The sequence below is a fragment of the Phyllobates terribilis genome, unplaced genomic scaffold (assembly GCF_046119375.1).
Source record: "Phyllobates terribilis strain yellow unplaced genomic scaffold, ASM4611937v1 Scaffold_13__5_contigs__length_258822181, whole genome shotgun sequence".
Taxonomy (NCBI): Eukaryota; Metazoa; Chordata; class Amphibia; order Anura; family Dendrobatidae; genus Phyllobates; species Phyllobates terribilis.
Genome location: NW_027362773.1, coordinates 133,097,578 through 133,110,091, shown reverse-complemented (window position 1 = coordinate 133,110,091; position 12,514 = coordinate 133,097,578). Strand labels below are relative to the sequence as shown.

At 45.3% G+C, this 12,514-nt stretch overlaps 1 protein-coding gene across 7 annotated transcripts in view; it reads right to left on the bottom strand.

Moving 5' to 3' along the window:
* Positions 1 to 12,514, bottom strand: part of LOC141174067 (mucin-2-like) — a 117,782-nt gene that overhangs the window by 44,624 nt on the left and 60,644 nt on the right. The gene's annotated exons all lie outside the window — the stretch shown is intronic.

Sequence of the window (12,514 nt, the reverse complement as noted above, 5' to 3'; positions counted from 1 at the left end):
TGTTCTATATGGAGTTGTGACTGAGCTGTTCATGTTTCATACACATTTTCTGTTATTTTTCAGAAATAGAGATGATAAATAATGGAACAGAAATCAGTCCAGGAGGAGAAAGATGCAGATTTCTCTAATAAGATTTATAACAAAATATTTTTTTATTCATGTGTACTAATGATTTATGGAGAAAAATAAATAAACGACAATTATGCCTTAAGGACTTATCGATCTGATCTATTCTGATAAGATTAAAGTAGCATTAGCTTCATTCAGAGTTGGAAGTTTCGGGAGGACATCACTAGTGTTGAGCCACCCCCGTAGTGTTCGAGTTCGGTTCGGTTCGTCGAACACCCGTGTGTTCGCCGAACTGTTCGTCGAACTGTTCGTCGAACACCTTCGAACACCGTTAAAACCAATGGCAGGCAAACAAAAACACATAGAAACACATAGAAAACACCTTCAAAGGTGTCCAAAAGCTGACAAACTGCTCAGAAGACACAACTAACACATGGAAAAGTGACAAGTACATATAGTCATCCGAAAAGAAAAGAGGTGGAGGAGTAAAAGGAGGGGGAGACACAGATATAGGCATGTCATGCCCTTCTAAAATCCAAAAAGCGAGAAGCCGACACGGCCAGTCGGCTCCTGCCCGTGCCACCTCCGTGTCGCCGGGTTTGTGCCAGAGCCGCGGTGAACCCTGATGGCCAGCCCCCCTCTCCCAATACTGGTGCCTGTCCGCTGGTGGGTCGAGCGAGCCCCCCTGTGGTGGAGGCAGCTCTAAGCTTTTTAATTTAAATTGTCTCTCTAATTTGAATGAATACACTTTAAATCCATTTACAAGGATCTATTGGAGGGCAAGTCTCATGCCAGCAGCCGCGTAATTCCAGCTCCAGTAGCGTCCACTAAAGCTGCTGCAGTTAAAAAGCTTTTATAAGGATCGAGCTCGGCTGTCCACCGCAAGGCATCCTACTGCCAGTCCCAGCCCCTATGCCTTGGGGTGCCTCCTGATGCTCTTCACTGAGTATCCCATGGTCCCGAAGCATTTCCTTTGAAAAAATTAAGTGTCTAAACTACAGGTGGTGTAGCTTGCTTAACAGCCGGGATAATCCGCTGACTAGCAGACACTGCTACTAGGCACAAAGTATTTCCTGGGCTAGATGCAGTTAAAAATTTGTAATTAGATACTCTCGTTGGATGCTGAGAAAGCATTCCATAGAGTCTCCTGGCACGCCATATATGATTCTCTTAAAAAGCTTGGGGTAGGGGTCTAGGGGACCCTTTTATAGCCAAAATCACGGCCCTGTATCGCAATACGTCACCTAGGCTGAAGATAAATGGAACTGTAGCACCCTGAGGGCTTGGTTGCTACAGACGTATTGCACCTCACCCAGAGGTGTGATATCTCACTCTCAGGTAAGGATGGAGTGTGGATCAGGACCCCGACACCTGCATGCATTACACCACATTGCCGTGGGGCAGGGCGACCAATATGCCCCTGAGATGGGCATGACAGTCCCTGTCCCTGGCTGGAGTGGGGGGAGGGAACACTGAGGAAGGGGAACCCTGTAGTGCAGGAGCAGGGAGGAAGCAGTTCCTGGGTGCATTGAGAAGGGAGTATAAAAGGTGGGCACCATCTTAGTTCAGTGCAGAGAAGCCTGAGCAGAAGTGAGAGGGAGCAGGGGCTCTGCATGAGCTCTGCTCCAGAGGCGGGCCTAGTAACAGAGGCCCAGGCCTGGAAGAGGGAGAAGGAAGGAAGAGGAGCGGAGAAGGCTCCAGGAACGAGGAATGAAGGGATCCCAGGGGTGCGGACGGGCGAGTCGCCACCGCACGCCCGAATCCACCTGCGTGGAGGGGTCAGGCCAAAGGGGGAGACCGGTCCCCGAACTAGTGGAGGCAGGAAACGACCCTCAGCTAGAAACCGGAGGCTCTGACATTTTATGTGGCGCAGCCCCTCGCTACACCCGCTAGGAAGGCACCACATAGGGTCAGGGAAACTGGCGCCAAGTTTACCAAGAGGAGGCCCGAGGCAGCCGGACAGAAGTGTTGGTAAGAAAGGCCAGACAAAGGACACACAAAGGGGGTCCTGTGAAGTGCTCCAAAGTTATCTGGGAGTTGTCTGAGCCCCTCACCTGGTGAGCACAGTACGACGTGGGCAGCCGTTACCTGCAGACGTGGTCTGGATAATAAGAACTGTGAGTAAAGGCCCTGGACTGCATCACTGACTCCGTGTCGTTACTGCTGCTGCCCTGCACCATCACCCCCATCCTCCGCATACACTGCCCTGAGGCTATACTCCTCCCGTGGGGAGTTATGCTACGCTCTGCTGCACCCACAACACCAGCCTCAGCGGTCTGCCCTGTAGCGGCGGTTCACTCTGACCGCAATCCACGGGTGGCGTAGTCGGACATTTAAACATCAAAACCACATAAATAGTTCCGCCACTGGTTTGACCGCCCTGAGCCACGGAACCGGGTCGCCGCCACGAAGACTACAACCACCAGCATCCACCAAAAAGGGTCCGGCTCCGGGTGTCCCAAGGCCCAGGGGGTGAGTCAGAACATTTTCATCACCTTTCACAATCACCAATGGGACAAGGCAGGGATGTCCTCTGTCCCCTCTCTTATACATCCTAGTGACGGAGCACCTGCTCTCATCAATTCGCCATAACCCCAATATTAGGTGGATTGAGGTGGGAGGCACCGAGTACAAGTGCTCTCTATTTGCTGATGATGTCCTAGTATATATCACTCAATCACATATATCCATCCATGCTGTTATGGCTGAAATAGATCACTTTGTTACATGGTAAAATTTTAAAATCAATGCAGCGAAGTCTGAGGCCCTCGATGTCTCCCTCCCCAAATCCATATAGGATTCCATCCAGTCCAACTTTCCCTTTGCCTGGCCCTCACAGGGTATCAAATACTTAGGAATTCCTATTCATAGAGACCTCTCCCATCTATGTTATCTTAATTTTGGGCCCTTTATTGAACAATTCCATACAGACCACGGTTGGCAAGTTAGAACTGTAAGATTCACTACGTGAACCGCTGGTGTTTTGTGGAAAAGCACATGTACACCGCGTTCCAAATTATTATGCAAAAAGTGTTTAGGAGTGATAAGGGAAGAATTTGTTTGTTTGTCAGTTAAACTCATTGATGGTGATGTGTGTCAGGGCTCTTTATATCACTGTAAGCAATTGCAGACACCTGTGCTAATTAGTTTGGCAGGTGTGTCCAATGAAAGGCAAGACTACTTAAGAAGGCTCTCTCACATTATTAAGCAGCCTACATTTTCTGCCAAAATGGGAAAGAAAAAGGATGTGTCGGCTGCTGAGAAGCAACAAATTGTGGAGTGTTTAGGTCAAGGCATGACTACAATCAACATTGTGCGATGATCAGGATGAAGTGTCTTGGCAATCAAGAAGTATGTAGCTGATTCACAGTACACACGTGTGCGTGCTGATAAGGGCAAATTGAGGACTCTTTCCTACAGGCAATTACGTCAGGTTGAAAGAGCAGCGGCAAAAAAGCCTTGTCATAGCAGCAGACAAGTTTTTGAAGCTGCTTGTGCCTCCAACGTCCCCCGAACAACAAGATGCAGGGTCCTTCAGAGGTTTGCAGCTGTGCATACGCCATCCTGTCGACCTCCTCTATCCACTTCACACAAGCAGAAACGGCTCCAGTGGGCCAAACATTACATGAAGACTGATTTCAAAACTGTTTTGTTCACGGATGAGTGCCGTGCAGCGCTCGATGGTCCAGATGGATGGAGTGGAGGATGGCTGGTTGATGGACACCCCACGCAAACACGGCTACAGCGCCAACAAGGAGGAGGTGGAGTAATGTTTTGGGCTGGAATCATGGGGAGAGAGATTGTCGGCCCCTTTAGGATCCCTGAAGGCGCTAAAGATGAACTCCATAATGTATGTGGATTTTCTCAAACAGCACTTCCTGCCATGGTTCAAGAAGAAGAACCGTGTATTTCACAGCAAGATCATTTTTCTGCATGATAATGCACCATCTCATGCTGCACATAAAACATCTGCATCTCTGGCTGATATGGGCATAAAAGGGGACAAACTTATGGTGTGACCCCCATGCTCCCCTGACCTCTACCCCATTCAGAACCTTTGGAGCATCATTAAAAGGAGTGTCTATGATGGCGGGAGGCAGTTCACATCTAAGCAACAGCTCTGGGAGGGTATTCTGTCCTCATGCAAAACAATTGAAGCAGAAACCATCCAAAACCTGACAAATTCAATGGACGAGAGAGTTCAGAAGCTCCTTTCGAACAAGGGGTCCTATGTGAAAATGTAACATCACCTAGAATAAAGTTTTGAGTTGAAAACTGTTTGATTTCAGTTTCTAACAACCTGCTAATGCTTATAATTTCAAAAATGACCATTTTTTTGGTCTTTATTAAAATGAAATGGTTGATCGAAAAGTTTGGGGGATCTAAGAGTGTGGCAACCCAGTAGTCATGATTACTTCGAATTCTGACAATATGAGGGTCATGCTGCAGGTAGTGCAGCAAGAAGGCACTTATGTGTCTTGCGCATCTCGGAGCCCCAAAATTATTTTCCGGGCTAGATGCAGCTAAAAATTATTTTTAATTTTAAATCTGGTGGAGCTTATTATAGATGGCCTAATAGGATCAGTGCTGCACACTGCTACAAAGCCCAAATTATTTTCCAGTCAAGATACAGATAAACATGATTAGTAATTTGAAAGCTTAAAACGTTTGGTAGGGTGATTTTAACCAATCATCAAGCTTTTACTCTCCCCAGGATGACACAGGGGTAGAAAAGTCGTTTCGGATCCATGATTTGTTCATCTTTATGAACGTGAGTCTGTCTACATTATCAGTGGAGAGCCGCGTGCGCTTATCTGTCAGCACACCACCAGCAGCGCTGAACACACGTTCAGACAGAACGCTGGCTGCGGGGCATGACAAGATCTCCAAGGCGTAAGTGGCTAGCTCCGGCCATTTATCCAGATTGGAAGCCCAAAAAGAGCAAGGGTCCAGTGACACAGTCGTGGCTTCAATGTTTACTTGGAGATACTCCTGTACCATCGTCTCTAGGCGTTGACTATGTGTCAGACTTCTTGTCTCCTGTGGCCTTGCAAAGGATGGGCTAAAAAAGTGGTGAAATGATTCCGCAAAATTGATGTTACCAGCAGATACTGTGGTTCTGTTACGGTTTGAGTGCTGAACACTTGACGGTCCCACGGTTGGCAAGTTGGAACTGTGAGATTCACTACGTGCACCACTGGTATTTTGTGGAAAAGCACATGTAAGATTCTGCAACAGTCTCTGCTGATACTCCTGCATGCGTGCATCCCTTTCTATGGCAGGAATAATTTCTGCAAATTTACTTTTGTACCGGGGATCTAACAGTGTGGCAACCCAGTAGTCAGGATTATTTCTAATTCTCACAATTCGAGGGTCATGTTGCAGGTAGTGCAGCAAGAAGGCACTCATGTGTGTTGCGCATCCATGAGCACCAAGTCCCTGTTGTGTTGGTGGCGAGGTAACAATCATGCTTCCTTCCTCTGTCCTCTCCCCCCAACCTCGCACAACAGAAATGTGATCAAAGTCTCCCTCATCTGATGAGTCTTCCATCAGTTCGTCCTCCACTTCTTCCTGGGCTCCTGCACCTTCCTCACTAGTTTGGCTGCTACCATGCGCCCTGGTAAAACCATCTCCCCCACCCTCACATGCCTGCCGCCTTGGTGCTGCCGACCTTCTGGACCTTGCAGATGTTAGCCCTTCCGCATACAACTCCTCCTCCTCTACTTCCTCCACCTCCTCTTGTGCCACCACCTGACTCCGAATTCTGTTTAACATGTGCTCCAGCATGTAAATCACCGGAATAGTCATGCTGATAATGGCATCGTCAGCACTAAACATCTTCGTCGCCATTTCAAAACTGTGCAGAAGGGTGCATAGGTCCCTGATCTGAGACCACTCCTCCAGCGTGATTTGCCCCACCTCTGAATCTCGTTGGCCCAGGCTATACGTCAGAACGTATTGCACCAGGGCTTGTCGGTGCTGCCACAGTCGCTGCAACATGTGCAGAGTTGAATTCCACCGGGTAGGCACATCGCATTTTAGCCGGTGAAGTGGCAGGCCCAACGACTTCTGTAGAGATGTAAGTCGCTGAGCTGCGGGATGCGAACGGCGGAAGTGAGCACACAGCGACCGTGCCCTCTGCAGAAGGCCATCTAGTCTGGGATAGTGGGCTAAAAATTGCTGGACAACCAGGTTCAACACGTGAGCCATACAAGGCACGTGTGTGACATTGCCCCGGCGAAGGGCCGCACCCAGGTTTGCAGCATTGTCGCACACGGCCTTCCCTGGTTTCAGGTCCAGTGGAGACAACCATTCATGAAATTGGTTCTCCAGAGCTGACCACAACTCCTCAGCTGTGTGACTCACATTTCCCAGACATTTCAATGTAAAAACCGCCTGATGACGTTGAGCCCTACTGCCAGCATAGTAAGGAGGTGTGCAGGATCCCTTCTGCGCAGTTAGAAAGCTTGTGGCATGACCAGACAGGCTTTGGGTGCAGGTGGAAGACCGAGAGGAGGTTGAGGAGGCAGAAGCAGTGGAGGAACTTTGACATAAAGAGGATTGACGCACAACTCGTGGGGACGGCAAGACTTGGACAGCAGCCCCTTGTCCTGCTGTCACCATAGTTACCCAGTGCCCAGTCAGCGACATGTAACGCCCCTGTCCATGCCTACTCGTCCAAGTGTCTGTGGTGAAATGCACCCTGTCACACACAGAGTTTCTCAAAGAAGCGGTGATGTTGTGTGCGACATGCTGGTGGAGCGCAGGCACACCTTTCTTTGAGAAGTAGTGCCGACTGGGCATCTGGTACTGGGGCACTGCGACGGACATAAGGTCTCGAAAATCCTCTGTGTCCACCAGGCGGAAAGGCAGCATTTCTGTAGCCAAGAGCTTGCAGATGGTGAAATTCAACCTCTTAGCTTTCTCATGGCTAGGAGGAAATGGTCTTTTACTTGTCCACATCTGAGGGACCGAGGGCTGGCTATTGTGCTTAGACGGGGTTGATAAGGGTGTCCCCGGCAAACTGCCGGTCTGTGAGGAAGATGCAGGCGGACATGTTAGGTTGCCTTGATCCAAAGGTGGTGCTATCGATGTCGGACAGCGCTCAAGACCAGCTGGTGTTACCACCTCCAAAGAAAATGATGACCTGCCAATCACGCTGGCTGTTGCGGGTAAAGAGGTGGCAGGTCTGCGCCCCAAAACAGGTGTGACTGCTGTCCCCCCAGTCACAGAGGATGAAGAGGCCGCGGATGCACAAGATATGGCAGACGGTGGTTGGCCCGGCCGGCTAGACCGCATTGTAGCACACTGAGCTTCCCACTGCAACTTATGCTTCATGTCCATGTGCCGGTTCATGCATGAAGTACTCAAACTATGTATTTTTTGGCCTCTACTTAGCTTTTGCTGACAAATGTTACAGATAACACGAGTTGGGTCATCTTTATCGATCTGAAAAAATGCCCAGGCTATGCAAGGCTTAGCACCCATGCGACCTGAAGAGCCACCACGACTTGTGGTGAGAGGCAGAGTTGTGTTTGAGGATGCAGTTGTTGACGTGCTTCCAGTACTACGTCTCTGTCCAGGAAGGCGCAACCTGACCTCGTCGTCACTAGCATCTTCCTCCACCTCCTCTGCTGACCTCATCTCTTGGCTGACTGTGGGTTGACAGTAAGTGGGATCTCCGACCTCATCATCATCACCCTGTGCGTTATCACACCCGTCGTCCTCAGAGCCAACCTGTTCCTGCCCTGACAAAAAACTAAAGTTGTCGCTCCAATCAGGTATTTGAGTCTTATCATCGTCTTCCTCATTGTCTCCACCAACAGGAGTTACAGTTTGGGAATGAGGGTCTACATTATGGTCAGAACCTTCTGCGTCTGGTCCTGGATCCGACTCATAAAGATTCTGGGCATCAGTGCAGATCATTTCCTCGTCTGGATTCACAGAAGCGCTGGAGTCGACCTCTGATTCCCAGGCTATAGTATGAGTAAACAGCTCTGCAGACTCAACCATCTGTTCTACCTCATACTCAGACGGGCAGCTGGAGATTTGGGAGCTGTGAGGAAGCAAGTGCGATTTGGGTGACACCTTTGAGGACTGGAGTATTTGTGATGTTGAAGTTGATGTGGAGGAGAGCCCACTTAAAGGAGCACTTGATATCCGTTGAAGCACCTGCTGTTTTTGTGCCTCATCTGGAATTTGTAGCGATTGGCGTGGCCGTAAGAAAGGGATCTTATCACATTATCCGCTAAAAGAAGTAGACATTTTAGTTTGGCTGGAAGATGGTCTTTCTTCTGCAGATGTTACTGTTGCTTTAACACCTACCCCACGGACACAACATTTTTTCCCCTTCCCAACACGCCTATTCCCCTTTCCACCAGCAGCAGGCCTTTTTCCACTCATTTTGGTGGTTAACTAATTCACAACTCTGGAGTTGTTTGCACAAAAAAACAATGGATGGTAACCGAGCAGAGCTGAGTGGCCAAACTGTGGTATTAGGCCAAAACTATTGGCTGGGTTAGATGCAGAAAAAAATTATTTTGAATTTGCAACCTGATGGAGGTCAGTATAGATGGACTAATACAACAAGTCCCGCACACAGCTAGAAGCCCAAATATTTTTTCAGAGGTACTGTAGATGCAGATAAAAATTAGTTTTAATTTGCAACCTGATGAAGGTCAGTATAGATGGACTAATAGAGAAAGTCCGACACACTACTAGAAGGCCAAATATTTTTTCAGAGGTAGATGCAGAAAAAAATATATTCAGTTTGCAACCTGATGGAGGTCAGTATAGATGGACTAATACAACAAGTCCCACACACTGCTAGAAGCCCAAATATTTTTTCAGAGGTACTGTAGATGCAGATAAAAATTAGTTTTAATTTGCAACCTGATGGAGGTCAGTATAGATGGACTAATAGAGAAAGTCCGACACACTACTAGAAGGCCAAATATTTTTTCAGAGGTAGATGCAGAAAAAAATATATTCAGTTTGCAACCTGATGGAGGTCAGTATAGATGGACTAATAGAACAAGTCCCGCACACTGCTAGAAGCCCAAATATTTTTTCAGAGGTACTGTAGATGCAGATAAAAATTAGTTTTAATTTGCAACCTGATGGAGGTCAGTATAGATGGACTAATAGAGAAAGTCCGACACACTACTAGAAGGCCAAATATTTTTTCAGAGGTAGATGCAGAAAAAAATATATTCAGTTTGCAACCTGATGGAGGTCAGTATAGATGGACTAATACAACAAGTCCCGCACACAGCTAGAAGCCCAAATATTCTTTCAGAGGTACTGTAGATGCAGATAAAAATTATTTTTAATTTGCAACCTGATGGAGGTCAGTATAGATGGACTAATAGAGAAAGTCCGACACACTACTAGAAGTCCAAATATTTTTTCAGAGGTAGATGCAGAAAAAAATATATTCAGTTTGCAACCTGATGGAGGTCAGTATAGATGGACTAATAGAACAAGTCCCGCACACAGCTAGAAGCCCAAATATTTTTTCAGAGGTACTGTAGATGCAGATAAAAATAATTTTTAATTTGCAACCTGATGGAGGTCAGTATATATGGACTAATAGAGAAAGTCTGACACACTACTAGAAGGCCAAATATTTTTTCAGAGGTAGATGCAGAAAAAAATATATTCAGTTTGCAACCTGATGGAGGTCAGTATAGATGGACTAATAGAACAAGTCCCGCACACTGCTAGAAGCCCAAATATTTTTTCAGAGGTACTGTAGATGCAGATAAAAATTAGTTTTAATTTGCAACCTGATGGAGGTCAGTATAGATGGACTAATAGAGAAAGTCCGACACACTACTAGAAGGCCAAATATTTTTTCAGAGGTAGATGCAGAAAAAAATATATTCAGTTTGCAACCTGATGGAGGTCAGCATAGATGGACTAATACAACAAGTCCCGCACACAGCTAGAAGCCCAAATATTTTTTCAGAGGTACTGTAGATGCAGATAAAAATTATTTTTAATTTGCAACCTGATGGAGGTCAGTATAGATGGACTAATAGAGAAAGTCCGACACACTACTAGAAGGCCAAATATTTTTTCAGAGGTAGATGCAGAAAAAAATATATTCAGTTTGCAACCTGATGGAGGTCAGTATAGATGGACTAATACAAGTCCCGCACACAGCTAGAAGCCCAAATATTTTTTCAGAGGTACTGTAGATGCAGATAAAAATTATTTTTAATTTGCAACCTGATGGAGGTCAGTATAGATGGACTAATAGAGAAAGGCCGACACACTACTAGAAGGCCAAATATTTTTTCAGAGGTAGATGCAGAAAAAAATATATTCAGTTTGCAACCTGATGGAGGTCAGTATAGATGGACTAATACAACAAGTCCCGCACACAGCTAGAAGCCCAAATATTTTTTCAGAGGTACTGTAGATGCAGATAAAAATTATTTTTAATTTGCAACCTGATGGAGGTCAGTATAGATGGACTAATAGAGAAAGTCCGACACACTACTAGAAGGCCAAATATTTTTTCAGAGGTAGATGCAGAAAAAAATATATTCAGTTTGCAACCTGATGGAGGTCAGTATAGATGGACTAATACAACAAGTCCCGCACACAGCTAGAAGCCCAAATATTTTTTCAGAGGTACTGTAGATGCAGATAAAAATTATTTTTAATTTGCAACCTGATGGAGGTCAGTATAGATGGACTAATAGAGAAAGTCCGACACACTACTAGAAGGCCAAATATTTTTTCAGAGGTAGATGCAGAAAAAAATATATTCAGTTTGCAACCTGATGGAGGTCAGTATAGATGGACTAATACAAGTCCCACACACTGCTAGAAGCCCAAATATTTTTTCAGAGGTACTGTAGATGCAGATAAAAATTAGTTTTAATTTGCAACCTGATGGAGGTCAGTATAGATGGACTAATAGAGAAAGTCCGACACACTACTAGAAGGCCAAATATTTTTTCAGAGGTAGATGCAGAAAAATATATATTCAGTTTGCAACCTGATGGAGGTCAGTATAGATGGACTAATACAACAAGTCCCGCACACAGCTAGAAGCCCAAATATTTTTTCAGAGGTACTGTAGATGCAGATAAAAATTATTTTTAATTTGCAACCTGATGGAGGTCAGTATAGATGGACTAATAGAGAAAGTCCGACACACTACTAGAAGGCCAAATATTTTTTCAGAGGTAGATGCAGAAAAAAATATATTCAGTTTGCAACCTGATGGAGGTCAGTATAGATGGACTAATAGAACAAGTCCCGCACACAGCTAGAAGCCCAAATATTTTTTCAGAGGTACTGTAGATGCAGATAAAAATTAGTTTTAATTTGCAACCTGATGGAGGTCAGTATAGATGGACTAATAGAGAAAGTCCGACACACTACTAGAAGGCCAAATATTTTTTCAGAGGTAGATGCAGAAAAAAATATATTCAGTTTGCAACCTGATGGAGGTCAGTATAGATGGACTAATACAACAAGTCCCGCACACAGCTAGAAGCCCAAATATTTTTTCAGAGGTACTGTAGATGCAGATAAAAATTATTTTTAATTTGCAACCTGATGGAGGTCAGTATAGATGGACTAATAGAGAAAGTCCGACACACTACTAGAAGGCCAAATATTTTTTCAGAGGTAGATGCAGAAAAAAATATATTCAGTTTGCAACCTGATGGAGGTCAGTATAGATGGACTAATACAACAAGTCCCGCACACAGCTAGAAGCCCAAATATTTTTTCAGAGGTACTGTAGATGCAGATAAAAATTATTTTTAATTTGCAACCTGATGGAGGTCAGTATAGATGGACTAATAGAGAAAGTCCGACACACTATTAGAAGGCCAAATATTTTTTCAGAGGTAGATGCAGAAAAAAATATATTCAGTTTGCAACCTGATGGAGGTCAGTATAGATGGACTAATAGAACAAGTCCCACACACTGCTAGAAGCCCAAATATTTTTTCAGAGGTACTGTAGATGCAGATAAAAATTAGTTTTAATTTGCAACCTGATGGAGGTCAGTATATATGGACTAATAGAATGATGCTATGCCCAAAAGATTTTACTTCACTAGGTGCAGTAAAAAAATTGGTATTCTATACACAGGTGGTATATCTTGCAACACAGATAGGCTACTCCACTGACTAACACACTCTGCAATAGGCCAAAAAGGATTAGCTTTGCTAGATTCAGCCAAATGCTGTGAAAAAAACTTGCACAGCACTGGCACAGACCTGCCTGGCAAAAACTGATAGGAACTGATGTAACCTAGTCCTGAAAAGGACTCCAATTACAATTAGTCTTTACTCCCACAACCTATCTATTTAAGAGCACAGACCTCCCTGATAAAAGTCATAGGAAATGCTGTAACCTAGTCCTTAAAAGGACTGCAATCACAACTATTCCCTACTCCCAAGCTATCTGTATATTT